General features: G+C 42.1%; 1 protein-coding gene across 4 annotated transcripts in view; it reads left to right on the top strand.

Annotated features, from left to right (window-relative positions):
• LOC143021810 (uncharacterized) overlaps positions 1-17,500 on the top strand; it is a 432,121-nt gene that overhangs the window by 315,406 nt on the left and 99,215 nt on the right. The window contains exon 2 of one of the 4 annotated variants that reach the window (XM_076179550.1): positions 1,051-1,101. The exons of the other annotated variants lie outside the window; for them this stretch is intronic. The gene's annotated coding sequence lies outside the window, so the exon portion shown is untranslated. The remainder of the gene's footprint in view (positions 1-1,050; positions 1,102-17,500) is intronic. 4 annotated transcript variants of the gene reach the window in all.

Raw genomic sequence — 17,500 nt, 5'->3', positions numbered from 1 at the left:
CCCGCATGCCCGTCGCTAAGGCACGGCTGTACGGCTTGGTCGAGTTTCGCCCTCCATGGCGGCGGTAGAAAGCATACGCCTACGCTCGAGGGCACGCGTACGCAAGCACACACGCAATCACACGCGCGCACAACTTCGTGGAGCAGTGGTTAGAGTTCTCGCCTGCCACTACGGTGGTCTGGGTTCGAATCCCGCCCAGGGCTTAAATAATTTCAGTATCGCTGCGCTGTGGGTTGTTACTCCAACTCTCGTGGGCGGGGAGTTGGGTGTGTGTGTGTGTGTGCGTGTAAGGTCACAGTATTATCGATAGATCGGTCATATGAGCTCTGATCTCTCATCCGGGAGATTAATAACTGTCGATCACGAGTCCAACACATGTATGTATGTCTGCACGAAAACACACATACACATACACGCGCGCACATACGCAAGCACACCACGTATACGCTCAAACACGCGCGCACTCTCTCTCTCTGATCTCTCTGCTCTCTCTCTGCTCTCTCTCTCTCACTCTCTCTCTCCTTTCTCCTCTCTCCTCTCTACCCCTCTCTCCCCCTTCCCCCTTTCTTTCCATGGTCCCTTCTCACACACTCTCCATCTCCCTCCTCTTCCCTCCTCGCTCCCTTCCTCTCAGGGCGTGTACCAACTGGTTTCTTTTGTTCTGGGTGCGGTGGTGTAAACCCACAGGCATAGATAGAATTGAGGTAAAATAATAGGTTGAATGTATTCTTTATTGTCAATTTCCGTTACACGCTGGTGTTGTTCATCGAACAAACCATTAGAGAGAAGTGGAAGTCGGCGGCTCGCCAATATTATTGTTCATAACAGTTTCAGTTGAACCGAAAAACAAGGTGTTAAAAATATGAATTAATATGCAACACTTACGTAGACGAATAAACGCGAAAGGATTTGGTTTTGGGCGTGTGTTTGTTTGCTTAATTGAGTACGTGTCGTTTATTTTAGTTGTAGGTGTATGTGAGTTTTTTAACGTTAATTAATGTTTTTCTAACAACCCTGTGCCTCTAAAATCATCTTTTCTTACCATTGCAGGTACCTGGATGTTGAAGTGTGGACAGTGACAAAGACGAGCGTGTTTTACAGGTATTTTTGTGTATGTAATTGCGTGAACGTGGACACCATTATGGGCCAACACGTATACTTTCACAAAGACCCACACATCTACACCTCATTAATTGGTGTCGGTCTATATTGATAAAATTATTTGAGAGATTTTCTGCCGTCTTCCAACGGTCGTATGTTTGGCGGAAGGCGCGTGAAACATGGGAAGGGGTTTAACTTGTTCCCATTGTGATAGTTTGATTGGTAAAAGAATAGTAATAAGACAGAATAATCTCTATATTTGTCCCCATTCCCTAAATGTGTATTCATCTCTCTCCTCGCGCCACTAGTGTCATGCAAAGTGAACAAACAGATTTATCCATATTTTAGCCACGTGAAACTCTGTATGTGGGTGTGCTTGCGCCCAGAAAAGTTGTTCAGCTTGTTCCTATCGTCAAAATCTCCCATCAACCTAATAGTACTCGTTCATTTAGTGTCCAGAAAAATCGTGATTTTATTTCTCATTGCTGGTAAGTACTCTCTATAGTGGTTTCCGAGACCGGGTAGTCAGGTTGTTGAAAATTTTGCAAAGCGAAGCCTGGAGGGCCAAGGAAATTCAAGGTCCAAGAAGAGGCTAGGTTTTCTTTGTTTACAGCATGGAGGGTAATGATTGCCTAAAATATAATCAAGATTATTATCCTTGTCTCATGCGAGCACGAAGGCTCATTCGCGGGCCGTTTGTATTGTTTTGATATCCCCTTTGATGCATGCGGGAAAGCACACGCCCGTTTATGTTTTCACCAGGGCGTGCTTGTATCTGAAATTAGAATCTCCACGGTGGAGCACCGTGTGCCGTATATGGGCTCCTTTCGGGGCGGAAGGAGCCGATAGGATCTGTGTTCTCAAGAGTTTTGTTCCTGTGCAGGAAGCTCGCGTCGTCTTTTTCGCTGAACTTTTTTCTTTTCTTGCTGACGTTTTTTCTTTTCTTGTTGAAGTATTTCTTTTCTTGTTGGGCTTGTCAACTTGCGGATGTCATGTTTTGTTTTGCTCTATAAAATGTTTTATTTTATTTGATGAAATCAGAGTCAGAATCTTGTTTAATGAATTAGTGTTTTTAACTAAGTATAATAAGAATAAACTCATAGCGTGTTACATGCCTCTTAACTGTTCACGACTTGTTAATATTTTTATACACGTTATCCGAAAAGAATTTCTTTGAAGTTTGCTTGGGAAACCTTGTGTGTAAGTAATATATCTTTTCAATCTATGCTCTCCTCACCTCTTGCGCTTTCATTTTTGGTCCGTTTTTGTGACTGCGGTCGTTGGAAGGTCATCGTTCTTCACCTCCTATTCGTTTGCAGCGGAGTTCCACAGGGATCACGCCTGCCACCCGATCCCATCCTGTTCATCAGTTACGCTCATCCTCTTTGCTATTTATGTCCACGTTTTTGTCCACATTTTTCCACGCACATTTCCCTTCGCCAGTACCACTGTCGTAGACCAAGAATAGATTTGTTTTATTGTGAATTAGATCGTGCAGCTTGGGTATTTTTCTACCTAATGCTAGATGGTTTATACAGTCGAAAGATCAGAATCGGGACAGTCATGAGTAATTACAACACCATTTGGACTCCTCCACTCCAACCCTAAGCTAAGTAGTTTCGCTTCTACTCAGAACAAAAAATCAACAAAATCACTCTATCGAAGTCGTCGCAATAGCTTTACCGTTATTGACCATAGCAACATAGCATATGCTACATTGATACAGCATGTTATTGGATATGACGGGGTGACTCACGCCTTACGCATGAGACAACATCTTGGTTGGAAATTGACACTTAGAGGGGGAAAGTTAAGCGCGTACTTCCACTCAACCCTTTGCAATCAAAGGGTTTACACATCAACTCCCCCTCCTGGTACAGGCTTGTCTTTGGCGTAGTTTTGCTTCACACTTATCTGTCGTAACTATAATGAACGCAGTGTTGGTTTTTGTTAAGTGGGTATACTCGTGTTTGAACCAGCTGCACTTGGTAGCAACCTACCTCTCATTTCTCTCTCTCTCTCTCTCTCTCACTCTCTCTCTCTCTCTCTCTCTCTCTCTCTCTCTCTCTCTCTCTCTCTCTCTCTCTCTCTCTCTCTCTCAGTCATCAGTATTGAGATCTTTAAATTCACCTTTCCCAAGGCCTCCATTTTGTAAGGTTTGTCAAGTAAGAGATTCAAATACTACCAAGATTATTATTTGATAATAAGTGCTTGATTTTTCCTGATAAGGATAATCATTATGAAGACTGTGCCAAAAGCAAGACAACCCACAGATGAGTTGCTTTACGGTCGCCTTTGCGTTTTGAAAACTCGGGCAAGAAAGTCTCACTGTAGCCCTAAACAACATCATGGCCGGTTTTTGCCAGACAACTTAAGCTAGAGCCGACGCTGACAAACTACACCTACTATTTGAAACTAAACACTTTTAGGGAGCACAAACGGCGAGGAAAGGTGACTGCAAAGGGATCCCAATGCTTATTTAGATAAGGAAGATATAATATAGTGATACATTTGTAAAATGAGACTTAACTCATTGTCGGAGAATGATATAAGAAAGACAGGAGATCTATATATTTCCACCACTACTACAGTTAGTGGTCGAAATATACAGATCTCTCTTATATCATTCTCCGACGGTGGATTAACTCTTATTTACATAAACATATACCCTAATTGACCCAAACTGCTGTGTGCCGGAGAGGAAATCGACTGGGTATATTTTGATTAATAAATTGTATGTAGCACTTTATTCAACTTGACTTGTGGAAGACTAACGCCGGGTGTCTGCAATTTTTGGCGGTCCTGTGAGACGGACGTGAAATAGAATCGTCTCCGTGTCGCCCCTAGGAACAACAGAATTCGTAGTGAAGACATCTTGTATGTTTTATTTGTTTTCTCACGGGAACAATTTCTCTAGAGATAATTATATAAGTGATTTTTCAGGTTTCTCTCTGAGTATGTCAATACTTTGTATCGAAAGTCGTTTATCCATGAATGTGTTTAAACTTTCTCCGTTGAAGTTGAATCTAGCTTCATTTTTTAAAGTCAGTTGACATCACTACCTTGTTTTTCGACTGCAGGTCGTGAATTCCTCTGCGCAGTCAGTTAACAGTGTCACTTGTACAGGATACCTCACAAGTCTGTAACATATAGAAATTATTTATGCAATTGTGGTCTAGAAAATTCCATTTTCAAATTAACCATCCTTCGCCTCTACCAGGAGCTTCTCACTAGCCGAATAGGATAGCGAGGAGGTTAAATTAACCCATTCAACTCCGATGACAAGATGTCTTGTCATTTGGTCAAATAAAACAAAAAATCATAAAACACCAAAATGTTTGATCAAACACCAGAAAAAATATGACGTCAGTCCTCGCTTCGCTGCGAGCGAAGCGAGGACTGACGTCATATTTTTTCTGGTGTTTGATCAAACATTTTGGTGTTTTATGATTTTTTGTTTTATTTGACCAAATGACAAGACATCTTGTCATCGGAGTTGAATGGGTTAAAGTTATTTTAGATCGCAAATGCGCGCTAGAAAATGGTTTAGGATTCCGCGGAAAATTTTCCTGTGATGAGGTTCCCCGTCGTACCACCCCCCACCCCCCTCTTCCTCCCCTCCTCCTCCTCCTCTTCCTCCTCCTCCTTCTCCACCTCCTCCTTCTCCACCTCCTCCTCCCTCCTGGGGCAGCTTTTTGTCTTTGGCCGCATAATTAATCTTGTTTACAAATGACTCCATCGCCCAGCAAGATTAGATCGACTGTTAATCAATTTAGGCCACCGTAGCATACTTGGTATTATAAAAAGTTTTATTTAATAATTAATTAATTTATTTAATCAATTCTCTCTCTCTCTCTCTCTCTCTCTCTCTCTCTCTCTCTCTCTCTCTCTCTCTCTCTCTCTCTCTCTCTCTCTCCCCCTCTCTCCCTCCCCTCTCTTTCTCTCCCCTCTCTTTCTCTCACTCTGTCTCCCCTCTCTCTGTCTCCTCTCTTTCGTCTCCCCTCTATCCCTTCCACGTTGAAGAACACACTACCACCGCATTTTAGACCACCCCAAGTGATGATGCGAAATGGTCTGAAACACACACACAGATGTATATAATATATGTATATATATATATATATATATATATATATATATCTATATATATATATGTAGGTGTGGGTGTTGAACGTGGAAAAAGAAGACCTGGGTCTAGTTCAGAGTTTATTCCCGACCGGTTTCGCCGTAAGCATCTTCAGAGGAATGTTTCTGTGTTCCCTGACATTAAATATATATTTACAATCCGACCCCACGTTCCCACTGCATTATGAATAGAATTCTTAGCGTCAGCAGGGAGAAAAAGAGATACAGGTAAGAATGATCCTCCGTCGTCTCGGAGGGGTAATGGTGTCTGTATATTTATCAGTAATCGTTGTTCGATTGAGGTCATCCAGTCTCCCCGATCGGCCCGGCGCGCGTACAGCCTTGGTCGTCCCAAATGTAGTAGCGTAATGATGGGGTCCGTGTGGCTTGATTACAACGCAAGATATGGAAACCCCACGATCTCTCTTTTTGAAAAGATACCAGTAGAAGAGGAGGAGGAGAAGGAGGAGGAGGAGGAGAAGGCGGAGGAGGAGGAGGAGAAGGCGGAGGAGGAGGAGGAGAAGGCGGAGGAGGAGGAGGAGAAGGCGGAGGAGGAGGAGGAGAAGGCGGAGGAGGAGGAGAAGGCGGAGGAGGAGGAGGAGGAGGAGGAGAAGGCGGAGGAGGAGGAGGAGGAGGAGAAGGCGGAGGAGGAGAAGGCGGAGGAGGAGGAGGAGGAGAAGGAGGAGGAGGATGAAAGTATGATGAGTAGGTCTGTTTTGTGTCGGACCACAATCCTGTGTGGGACATCTTCTCCTTATTTCGCCCAATGGGCCTTCGCCAAATTGCATTTTACAAAGGGTTACAAAAGGATTACAAAGGCGGAGAATGCGAAAAATTATAATAATGATAAATGAATTAATAGATAAATGAAAACTATAATAAAGTGAATAATGATAAATAACATAAATGCATAGGTATAGTTAAATAATAAACAAACAGGTAAATAGTAAATAATAATAAATTCACATATAACCAATAATAAATGAGAATCAAGCAAATAATTATAAAGAGACAAATGATAACAAAACAAATTCAAAACAATTCCCCTTTCGTTACCGTAATCTAAACTAAAACAGCGTAGCCAAATCAGACCTATAATCGAAGAATTTGGCGAAATGTGACGTCACTGTCTGCGTTGCATCTCGCGTATCTCCAGACGATTGGTGCTGTCTCGCCGCCAATTTTCGACGCGGCGGCGCGGCGGGTCGGGGCTGGCAGGCTGGCTGGCTGGCCTCATTGTTGGGGCAAGCGTGCATGTCTCCTTTGCATTCGACCGAGCATACAGGATTACTTACCTCTCTGGGAAAGTGTGGGCTGGGGTGGCTGCTATGTGCTTAATGTGTGGAACCAAAATCTCGATCTTGGTGTAGCCGCTTTGGGTCAGGGATGGGGTGGAAAAGTTGGGGAAGAGTTCGTCAGATTTAGTTGGTCGTCGGGTCGTACTCGTTTGTCAAAGGGAGAAGGTTTTGTATACTGCATTGTACTCTATTGTATTGTGTATGTGTGTTTCCCGTGCGTACAGTGTGCACTCAGTACACATAAAAACATTCGCACACATTCACACACACGCACACACACGCACACACACACACACACACACACACACACACACACACACACACACACACACACACACACACACACACACACACACACACACACACACACACACACACACACACACACACACACACACACACACACACACACACACACACACACACAATCGCGTGTGCGTGTGCACACGTGAATTATTTTACGTTTACATTTCTACCATTTTAGGTATCCTGCAAACACTGGTGTACATGGCAGTGGTAATGATTCTCAGAAATAGAAGAAATATTTTTGTTTAATCATTCCAAATTAGATTTCTGGCAAATTGCGAAAAAGAATGTAGCTACATCAGGGAAACTTATTACAAAGGATTACAAAAGAGGAGCATGCCGACAGGAGACCTTTTGGTCCATAACTAGGTCGGATGCTAAAAAATTATAACGATAGATATATAAATAGAAATTATAATTATATAATTATAAATAGAATGAATAATAAATAGGCAAAGTTAAATAAAACAAACTTATGACACTAGAGTTGCTCAACATTTATGTGTGTAGTTTAATCCCCACTGAGAAGAATGCAAATCAATGTTGTCTTTCAACCCCTCCTTCTTCTGCCTACCATAAAATCTCTCCTTTACTATCTCTGTGACTTCACATCTTCGGCTTGATATTGTTTCCAAGGATAGAAGCGCTGGTTAAAGGCGATGAAATAAGATGAGGTGAGGCAGCGGACTTAAGTGTCCGCGGCTCCCCACACTTGACACCTGTTGTGGTGCGACGTGACGTCATCAACCGTCGTCGTCGCCGTCGTTGTTGTTGTCCTCAGTCTATTCTTATCCGCCGCTCGACGAGTGTCACATTCAGTCACCTAATGTCACCGCAGCTTTGAAAACATGTTTTTATAGCTGGGAGTCGGCAGTTTATTCCATTTGATCTCGGAACTTCAAACGCGGTTTCCGGCTTTGGTAGAGGTAGTAGGTCTCAAAAGAGAAACACAGAGGTCATTGTTGGGTAAATTAATTTGTACCCAATTGAACTTTGTCCGGTTCATTAATGTAGCAAAACGATCGAAAGTAGTTTATTGTACCGTGAAAAGGGTTTTGCTCGACCGAAAAGAGTTGTCAATAGGTACATTTAAACTCAAATAACAAGAGAAGGGATTATATATATTTACAAAATTGCGAACAGTATTTCGCTCGATTGAATGAAGTTAGCTGAAAAAACGTGAATTTCATAAAGTCTTGTAATATTGGATCTGGATGAACTTAGACTCGGTGACGTTCGGTAGAGTGTTTGTTCTAAACATAAGAATGAAGGAGACTGCAAGAGACCATAAGGCCTACACAAGGCAGCTCCGTATCCATCACCACCTGTCATCCCCGTCCATAAAGTTGTCTAACCGTTTCTTAAAACAACTGGTAGTTTCAGCGCTCACTACATGGTTACTAAGTCTATTCCATTCGTTGTCCACACTATTAGTAAACCAGCCAGCCGATTTTATTCAATTAGAATGGCAAACGGTTCAGAACTGCTTCCTGTTGGATGTGACTAAGTTTTGTCTGGATTCTGACGCTGTTGTCACACCTGGGAAGGATCGGATCCAATGAGAAAAGTCTGGACGAAATGTGCAAAGAACATAATTGTGTTAAAGAGGACACGTTGATCTGTTTGGCTGCTACCAGGGGATTTGATTCAGTGGAGGGAAACCTCAGGTGACGTCATAGTTTTAGTATTTACGTCACCGACATTTCGCCAGCACTTCCTTACGGACAATATCGCGGTGTTCAAAGGATGATACGGATCAAGGTCTAAATATACAGGTCAGACCGTTTGAATTCTTCTGCGCAGCTTCTGACGTCATTAGGCTGAGTCCATTTTCTCTTTGTGATACACTGAAGAAAACTGTGAAACGCCAAGGAAGACAGGAACTATAATATTTTATATATTATATATATATATATTATATATTCATATAGACAGGAACTATAATATTTTATATATATTTATATATATATATTTTATATAATATTTGTCAGAATATAACTAATTGCGTGGAGCGGTGCGAGCGAAGGCAACGTCATTTTCGAACGACGGACCAGCTTCAACTGGCAGCTATAGGACCCGCTAACCCCACTTTGAACAGCCAGGTGACGTTCACGGGCCCGCTGCGCCAACTCCCTCGAAATTCGGTCGGAAGTGGTTAGACCTTATATTCTTAGATCTTGATACGGATGTGGCATTCGATACTGCTTCATGTATCTCGTAAGGCGAATATTTTCTTCGCTTTTACTTGTTCATTTCTTTGTCTGTTTTTTATAGCATTACAGATATATATTTTTTAAAACAGTGAAATTTTAATCACGAAAAGTAAACATGAGCATCATAGTGGAAGTAATTTTCATGTAAGAGAAGCGAAGTCTGTTCGATTTTATGTTGGAACGATATCTGTTTCCTGCTCGCGTTTGTGCGAATTTCCTCAGCCTGTTTGTGTAGTGACAATCACGGGGTCTGGGGTTAGTGCAAGGGTGAATCTATAATCTTTTTACCACCGTAGATCCACTTAGCTGAATAAACAGGCCTGGCTGAATCCGGAATATGAGAATTTTTTTATGGAAGGGGAACCACATTTTCATTTTTCTTTCCTTTCCTCAAAGTGCGAAGCGGTAGGTCAAAACGCACACGAATGGAATTGTGTAGAATAAAAAAAAATAGAAGTACTCTTGCACGGGTAGATTTATTGCACACACATGGCAACATTTCTGTTTCTTCAGCAAACAAAACAGACATCTCTTCTGCGATGTTATCAGGCTATAAATCACATTCTCTTGACACAGTATACATAATTTTTGTCTCCGTTTATTTGTAGTTTAACTGTTGTCAACATATTTAACTTTCCCGCATAATTTCTCATTTATTTACTAAATGTGCTTAACTCGCGGATAACAGACGTCTGTGCTGTTTAGAATATTTTTTATGTCCAGTTATCTTTGAACGCATTAGTCGTTTTCTTTATTCCCGTAACGCGACTTTGGTGTGTTTACAACCGAACCATGCAGTCTTCCGCGCGATCAACATATATCAGTAGCGACATGACGTCACCAATGGCATGCGTCACCAACGCCCTCTCTAAATATGGCGGGCTTTTGGGCTCTTCCGTGACAATTAAGTTTCCATCTCAGGCTCTTTGTTTTCCTTGCTAGACGCCTTCTGTCGTCTACCCTAACACCCACAGCCCTATCTTGGCAGCCACAGTGATTATCAGCCACGTCGTTGTGGAGGACGAACAAGGAATAATAAGCTGTCGACTGTAGGTTGATAAAGGTTGATTTGTGGTCGGGATGCGGTTGTGTGGTGGCGAGTCAACGCGGGGTCAGATATAGCTCAGCGCGCAGGAAATCTAATGCAGATTGGTTCGGTTACATAACCACAGCCTGATGTAACCTAAGGTCGCTCAAAAATACGAAGTTGGAGGGGATAATTTTGGCAGATATATAAATTCACGTGATGCATTATTCATTAATCTATTTTCGTTGTAGGAAATAAATACACACCCTCGCGGCTAGTGTAGGTTGGAAATGTTTATGCATTGGAGTGTGCCGAAGCTTTGAGGGTCCCGGAAGACAAATATAACGAGTTTTAAAGTCGAAATTACACGAAAGGGGAAGAGTGCGAAGGTAGAGGAGGGTTCCGCTTTTAACCGGCGGAAGAAAAGAGGAACTCGAAACAAAGGTCAGTTCCCGGCCGGCCGCCACACTGAGGAATCCTCCACTTGAGATTGCAGAGTGCCGATGGTGAATTGTACAAGTTGTAGATGCATGTTTTCTCTGTAATGTTAGTTACACTTGTACGTTATAGATACATGTTTTCTCTGTAAAACTTATGGTACACGTGCACGTTTATGGTACATTTGTATGTTATAGATACATCTTTTCTCTGTAATGTTTGCAGTTGTACGTTATGGATACATGTTTTCTATGTAATGTATAGGGTACACTTGTACATTATATATACATGTTTTCTCTGTAATGCTTATGATACATTTTTACGTCGTAGATACATGTTTTCTCTGTACATTAATGTTTATGGTACACTTGTACGTCGTAGATACATGTTTTCTCTGTACATTAATGTTTATGGTACACTTGTGATGTGGAGGTACTCGTTTTCGCTCAGTTAGAAATTATCTTTAGCAGTGAGGACTACGTTGATCAAGGAACGATCCCAGAGGCTGTTGGTAACTACCACTTGCCCTGGATACTCGAGTACACAGGTCACATTCGTAGTTCAGTACCTCCCGGTCTAAGTTCGCCGTTTTAATCAGGGGAAAGGGTTCCTTGACGCCGTGTGTACGTGTTGGACTCGTGATCAACAGCTATTTCCCTCCCGGAAGAGAGCTCAGAGCTTATATATGACCGATCTATGGTTAAGGAAGTGACCTTGCGCGCGCGCGCGCGCACACACACACACACACACACACACACACACACACACACACACACACACACACACACACACACACACACACACAACTCCCCGCCCACAAGAGCTGGAGTAACAACTCACAGCGCAGCGATACTGAAATTATTTCACCCCTGGGCGGGCTTCGAACTCGGACCGCCGTAGTGGCGGCCGGGAACTGCACCACCGCGCTATCGAGTTCCCATCCACGTGTTTGCGATAAGTTCCAGTACACGTGTCTAATTCATGCATGTGTAACACGTAGTTTAAGACTTGGTAGAGTGTTCACGGGCCGTTAAGGTTGCCAACCATTCGAGGAGAAAGACAAATAACAGGTCGAGACGAACCTTGCGAGGTCAGCTATGACGTAGGCCAGCTTTTCTCAACCTTAAGGTTCCCCGGAACCCTAAGGTTCCGCAAAAGGTCCCTAAGGATTCCGCGAGAACAAGTTAGTGAGATAAGCTAATGCACTTTTGATTTTTCATTTAATTTCATATACGTAATATAATTGAACACGCACGACATATTCTTGGTTATTGTAATAATATATACATAATCCTATCTAACCTATTATTACGATGAAAATAAAATGAGAAAGATATGGTATATGTTCTTTTTTTGCGCAGGGGTTCCTTGAGACATGCAATTTATTTTAAGGGTTACGCAACGTTTCTCAACCTTTTTAGGTTGAGAAACGTTGACGTAGACGAAAGGAAGCCAAGTAGTGTTTATGGAAGAAGCATCCCAGATGTGGGTCCTCCTCAAATTGTTTATGTGCCGTGAATAACTGTCCCTAAGTGAGGGCGGCAGAGGAATACGTTGTTTAAATAGAATCTATACCAGGATGCATTTTTTTTTTCAATATTCTTAGAATACGTCTTAGCCTTAAGTGCAAATTATATGATGTGGTTTAACGTCTCAAACTCCTCCCATCGGAAGGCTAGGATGGTGCCCCTTCCAGAGGACTTTGTAGCGTGGAATTTAACGAAACATGGGCTTGGTTCAACTTCGCCGGTGGCAGGATTCGAACCACCATCCCCTCAACCTTCGCCGCAAATAACGACGTCCTAAACCCGCTCAGCCAGCGAGCTTCCCAAATAGAAATTGAGCAGAAACAGAAATCTTTAAAAAGAGGATACGGGTCTCAAGTATAAGGTCGACCTGAAATGACGATTTGTCCTACGCTTACTCCGCTGGTCTTCGGACCACTTTGGGACCCATAACCGCTTTTGAAGCGTCTCGCCATGTCTTTCTGTCCTGTGCCACCTCCTCCTTCCATTCTCTTGGTTCTATTCTGTATATCTGCACATCTTCTTCAACGCATCTCCTCCAGTCTTTTCTAGGTCGTCCAAGTGGTCGTCTTCCACGCACTCCACTACTGACCACTTTCTTTGGCCATCTATCTTCTTACATCCTTGTGACATGTCCTGCCCATTTCAGTCTTTTTAATCTTATTACATTTTTGATATTTGTCTGAGTAATAAATTTCCCTCAAGTCAAAATAAACCTATTCTGATCCACGGAAGTAGTTTTTACCGGATGGTCAGGCCGGTGAGAAATGTAGTCTGATTTTTTTTTCTTCTTTCTCCAACGTACAGCCATTGTAAACTTTGTTTTTATCATCCAGGAAAACCTGCGCTGGTCGAAGAAAAGATGTATCATCTGCTATTGTAAGTAATCTCAGAGATTTTGAAACTGGGAATGAAAAAAGGTGAACGGATGACCGTGCGATCAGTATAGAAATCGATTTTCTTGGTGATGCTCGTCTGGTAGTACCGAGGCATTGTTAACATGTCAATCATTAACTCCTAGTTACAGAATGATGAAACTACTGTTGTGTAAATACTCATAGACTCCTTGGGATGGAATTGCACGTGTAATTGCTGATCGTAGGAATACGTAGTAAGGCTTTTTTCAGAAAATTAGAAGTTTTTATTGCTGCTTTATAATAGACAATTATCACAGAAAAAGGAAGAAAAACTGTTTAAGGTGAAGAACTCCAACTGTAACTCAAATTAACAATCCATTCTAGCATTGTGTGTGTATGTGTGTGTGTGTGTGTGTGTGTGTGTGTGTGTATGTGTGTGCGTGTATGTGTGCGCGCGCGAAAGAGAATGCCCGTAAAACAGTTTCAAGTGCATTCCCTAATTGAACAAAAAAACACATACGTCTGGTTCATTTCTGTAACCGGTGTCACATGATCAGATCTTCTCGCATGAACTTGGGAGGAAATGAAAGTGACACATTAGCAACCGAAGTGTTTGAATCCCCTCAATACGGTGGTGCCCCCTCAGCTGATTAGAATCGCCTGGCACCAGCCTGAATTAAAAATTGGCGCCAGTGGGCTTAATGGCTAGATAGATTTCCCTGATTTCTTCATTAATCTCCCATCACAGGTGAATATAGTATTGTGACGTTAGACAGAATAAAGTGTAAAAGACCTTACCATGCTGGAAGTACTAAAATCCAGAGACCGAATTTATAAAAGATCCTAACCTCTAAGGGTAGATATAAATCTTCAAAATGGCGGAGGTTTTAGCTAAATCCCTATGTCGGCGACCTAAATGCTTATGTCTAGACATAGCTTCGATATTATGAACAGCTGATTTAGGTAAAAATCTCCGCCATTTTGAGTGTCTAGACTTAGGGATTATGATCTTTTATAAATTCGGCCCGAGGACCATTTGGGATAGTTGCTCAAGTGTCTCTTGTCATAAAAAATCCAGTCTAAGCTGAGAGGGAAACTCGTTGTCGGTATTCTTGTTCCCCTCCCCTTCTCCCCTTTTTCGTGAGGATTGGAGATTTAGGATATATACTGCATAAGTTTGGGGTAATATTTCACGGGAAATCTCACGAATCTACTGTTTTATGGGTGAGTTTCGGGTCAGCTTTGATATGCATCAATGAAAGACCTACTGACCTTTTCGTTAGATTGAGAATTTTTCTCACGGAACACATAGGTCAGTTTCCCCAAAACCTTTTCCCATTAAACTGGTAACCAATCTAGATAAAAACTGCTTTGGTATTTGGGCTCAAATGGCACAAGAATTGCTAATATTTGAAGTACTGTTAATGAAAAGAAAATACGAATTATCTGTAGACTGAATGTTAGTTATATATATGTATATATAATATATATATATATATATGCATATATATATATATATATATATATATATATATATATATATATATATATATATATATTTAAGCTATAAAAGTGTCGAATCACCTAAACGATAGATAGTCTTGTAAAGAAAGTGGTTCATCAAGTGTAATGACACTAAACCTGTCTAACAATCTCTACTGTGTTATCTTCATGACTTGGGCATAATACGTGAATTAGCACAGTAAGAAGGAACTGGGTTAGAAAAGGAGTGCGTAATCTCGTTTTGTGATGTTTTAACACGAGTTGTGCTTTAGACGCCTTTTTTAATGACAGACTTTACTGCAGCAGAAGTTGGGTGAAATAAATGTTTCACGATGTAGTTTAGATAGTAGAACAAGTTTTGGTATCGTCTATGGTTAGCGAATAATATCGTTCGACACAACACGGTAAGACCCCGCGCTTAGGATATTGGAAAAAATAGAATTACCGCAGTTGGACGGAACAATTGTGCTCTCTCTTTCTCTCTCTCTCTCTCTCTCTCTCCTTCTCCCTCTCCCTCTCCCTCTCTCTCTCTCTCTCTCTCTCTCTCTCTCTCTCTCTCTCTCTCTCTCTCTCTCTCTCTCTCTCTCTCTCTCTCTCTCTCTCTCTCTCTCTCTCTCTCTCTCTCTCTCCCTCTCTCTCTCCCTCTCTCTCTCCCTCCCCCCCCCCCTCTCTCTCTCTCTCTCTCTCTCTCTCTCTCTCTCTCTCTCTCTCTCTCTCTCTCTCTCTCTCTCTCTCTCTCTCTCTCTCTCTCTCTCTCCCTCTCCCTCTCTCTCCCCCCTTCTCTCACTCTCTCTGTCCTCCCCCCCCTCTCTCTCTCACTCTCTTTTCCCATGGTACAGAGCAGATATCGGGGCCATTTTGTTCTTGAAATTACTCGAAATGCGACTTTCTATGAACGATTTAAGTGAAATTTGCCTCCTCGAGTGCCGCCGCCAGAAAATAGTGAAAGCTTTTCAGGTTCAGTTGTCTGGTTGCATGTATTATGATACTTCCACTGTAATTGGTTCTCTACCTGTGTATAGCTCCCATATATGGTTCACATTGATCGTATTAGGAAACCATGACGACAGGAGACATTTTAGACCATAACGAGTCCGGATACAGAATAATGAATGAAATGGGCAAATTAACGAGAAAATGATTTAGAAAGTATCGTAGCATATCGCTAAAGTATATTTTTAAAGGGATGTAGAAATATTGAAATTCCTTCGTTGTTCCTACTTCTTCTTCTTCTTCCCCTCCTTCAGTGTTCAATCAACGCCCTGGTAGTTTTAATACATTGTTCATCGCCGGGTATTGTGATGACATGATCAGTTTCTTGTTCATATTTGTTCCATTGGAAAGACGGCAGACCTCAGGAGGGGGACAGCGAAGTAGGTCGGGTGTGTCGCAGTCCATCAAGACGAGGTTCCATGTCATACGATCATTTCGCCGGTTGTTTACATAAAGACGGTGGAGGAGGAGGAGGAGGAAACTGGAGGTCTTCTTGCTCCTCAGCCTGGTGCCAACTTCGCGATTTTTTGTTCGTTTGATTATTTGCGATTTTATTTCTTTTTAACTGCTGTATATGAGAGTACCTCGTTAATATAGTTGCCGTGGCATCGTTGCGTGAGAGATTTGGTAGAAAACAAAAGTTATAATTTACACTTGGTTATACCACTTCGGTAAGAGTCAAATTCTCGCACGCAGAATCGGCTGCCATATGTACGATTCATCACACTACTTGCATTATAAAATATAAAATCACTGTTGTATTACTCGTTATCTTTTACTTTCAGTAATAATAAATACAGAAAACGAGATCAAACCAGTTGACAGAATCCGGAGGTAACTCGTGTACAACTACATATATATATATATATATATATATATATATATATATATATATATATATATATATATTCAAGACGCCTGCGTAGGCGCCCTCGTATCGAAATGGTAAGAAACAATTGGATTCGTCCACAGGAAGGCAGAAACGGGGACGTACGGAATGCGTTGAATTCAAAGGAAAACTAGTTTTGAAACACCTGTTCGGGAGATAGAGAAGCAAATGTCCTCCAGAAAGCAAACAAGTTTTAAGCAATTTTTAATTACATCTTGGTCGTTTGTCGGGATCTTGGCAAATGCTGTGGAGAGATTATCCCCTTTGGCTGAAGCCCAGATGATGAGCACAGAACAGCAATAGCTGGATAACAGGTATATTTATGCATTCAGTTTTATGAGAAATAGGCATCTGGGGATGGATGCAAAGAGGAGATTGTATGAAGGGGTGATTGTGCCGATGGCCGAGATGTGGAATTTAAGGGAGCCAGGGAGGAAAAGTTTAAATCGTGTTTGAGAGGGGAATGTTTGTTAAACAAGGAAAGGACAAGGCAGGAGGTAGGGATGAGTAGAGAATAGTTGGGGGAAGTTGGGGATAGGAGGGTAGGGGTGCATATGTGTGAATATTTTGACACAACCCAAAGAGATTTCTCCCCGTCTTCTCTTTTTCTGCATAAGGGGACGGAGAGGGGGTGGCGGGTTGCTGATTGAGTGAAGCGGCCTTGCTGTGGATGCACTGCGTCTTGCTACACTGCTTCAGACCTAGGGCATTGGGCGGGATACAGGGATGACCCGTCATCCACGAGGAGCTAATATGGGAAGGAGAAGGGGGTGGTGGAGGGGAGTGGGTACGTACCTTTGACTTGGCTACCTCCCTAGTAAGGGGGGAAAAGCTCTTGTTATATATATTTTTAATTTCTGATCTTTCTTAACTTCTTCATTATGGTGACGGACTAAGGTAGATGTTGCGATGCCCAGGGGCTCGTCTCTCTGCCGAATGATACAATTTCGTCACAGTTAAATGTACACAGGTCTTCGTTGTGTTGTGTTGAAGGAGTTGAACTGCCTTTGGATAATGGATTTTCCGTGTTTCGACATCGTTCCTCTTGGCTGATCTTCAAGAGCGCCAGCAATGACGGGTCTCCTAAGACAACTCTTTATACATACAGAGTTGCAGTGTTCTCACGGATATTTAATTGGGAGTAATGTGAGAGTGCTCTGAGAGCCTTCGACAGAGCTATCGAATTATAAAAGAAACTCATAACTTGAGCGGATCGAATTTGCC

The sequence above is a fragment of the Oratosquilla oratoria genome, chromosome 43 (genome assembly GCF_046742065.1).
Source record: "Oratosquilla oratoria isolate Oo_2021 chromosome 43, ASM4674206v1, whole genome shotgun sequence".
In the NCBI taxonomy this organism is placed as follows: domain Eukaryota; kingdom Metazoa; phylum Arthropoda; class Malacostraca; order Stomatopoda; family Squillidae; genus Oratosquilla; species Oratosquilla oratoria.
The sequence above is the reverse complement of the archived record's forward strand: the minus strand, read 5'-3'. Positions and strand labels throughout refer to the sequence as shown.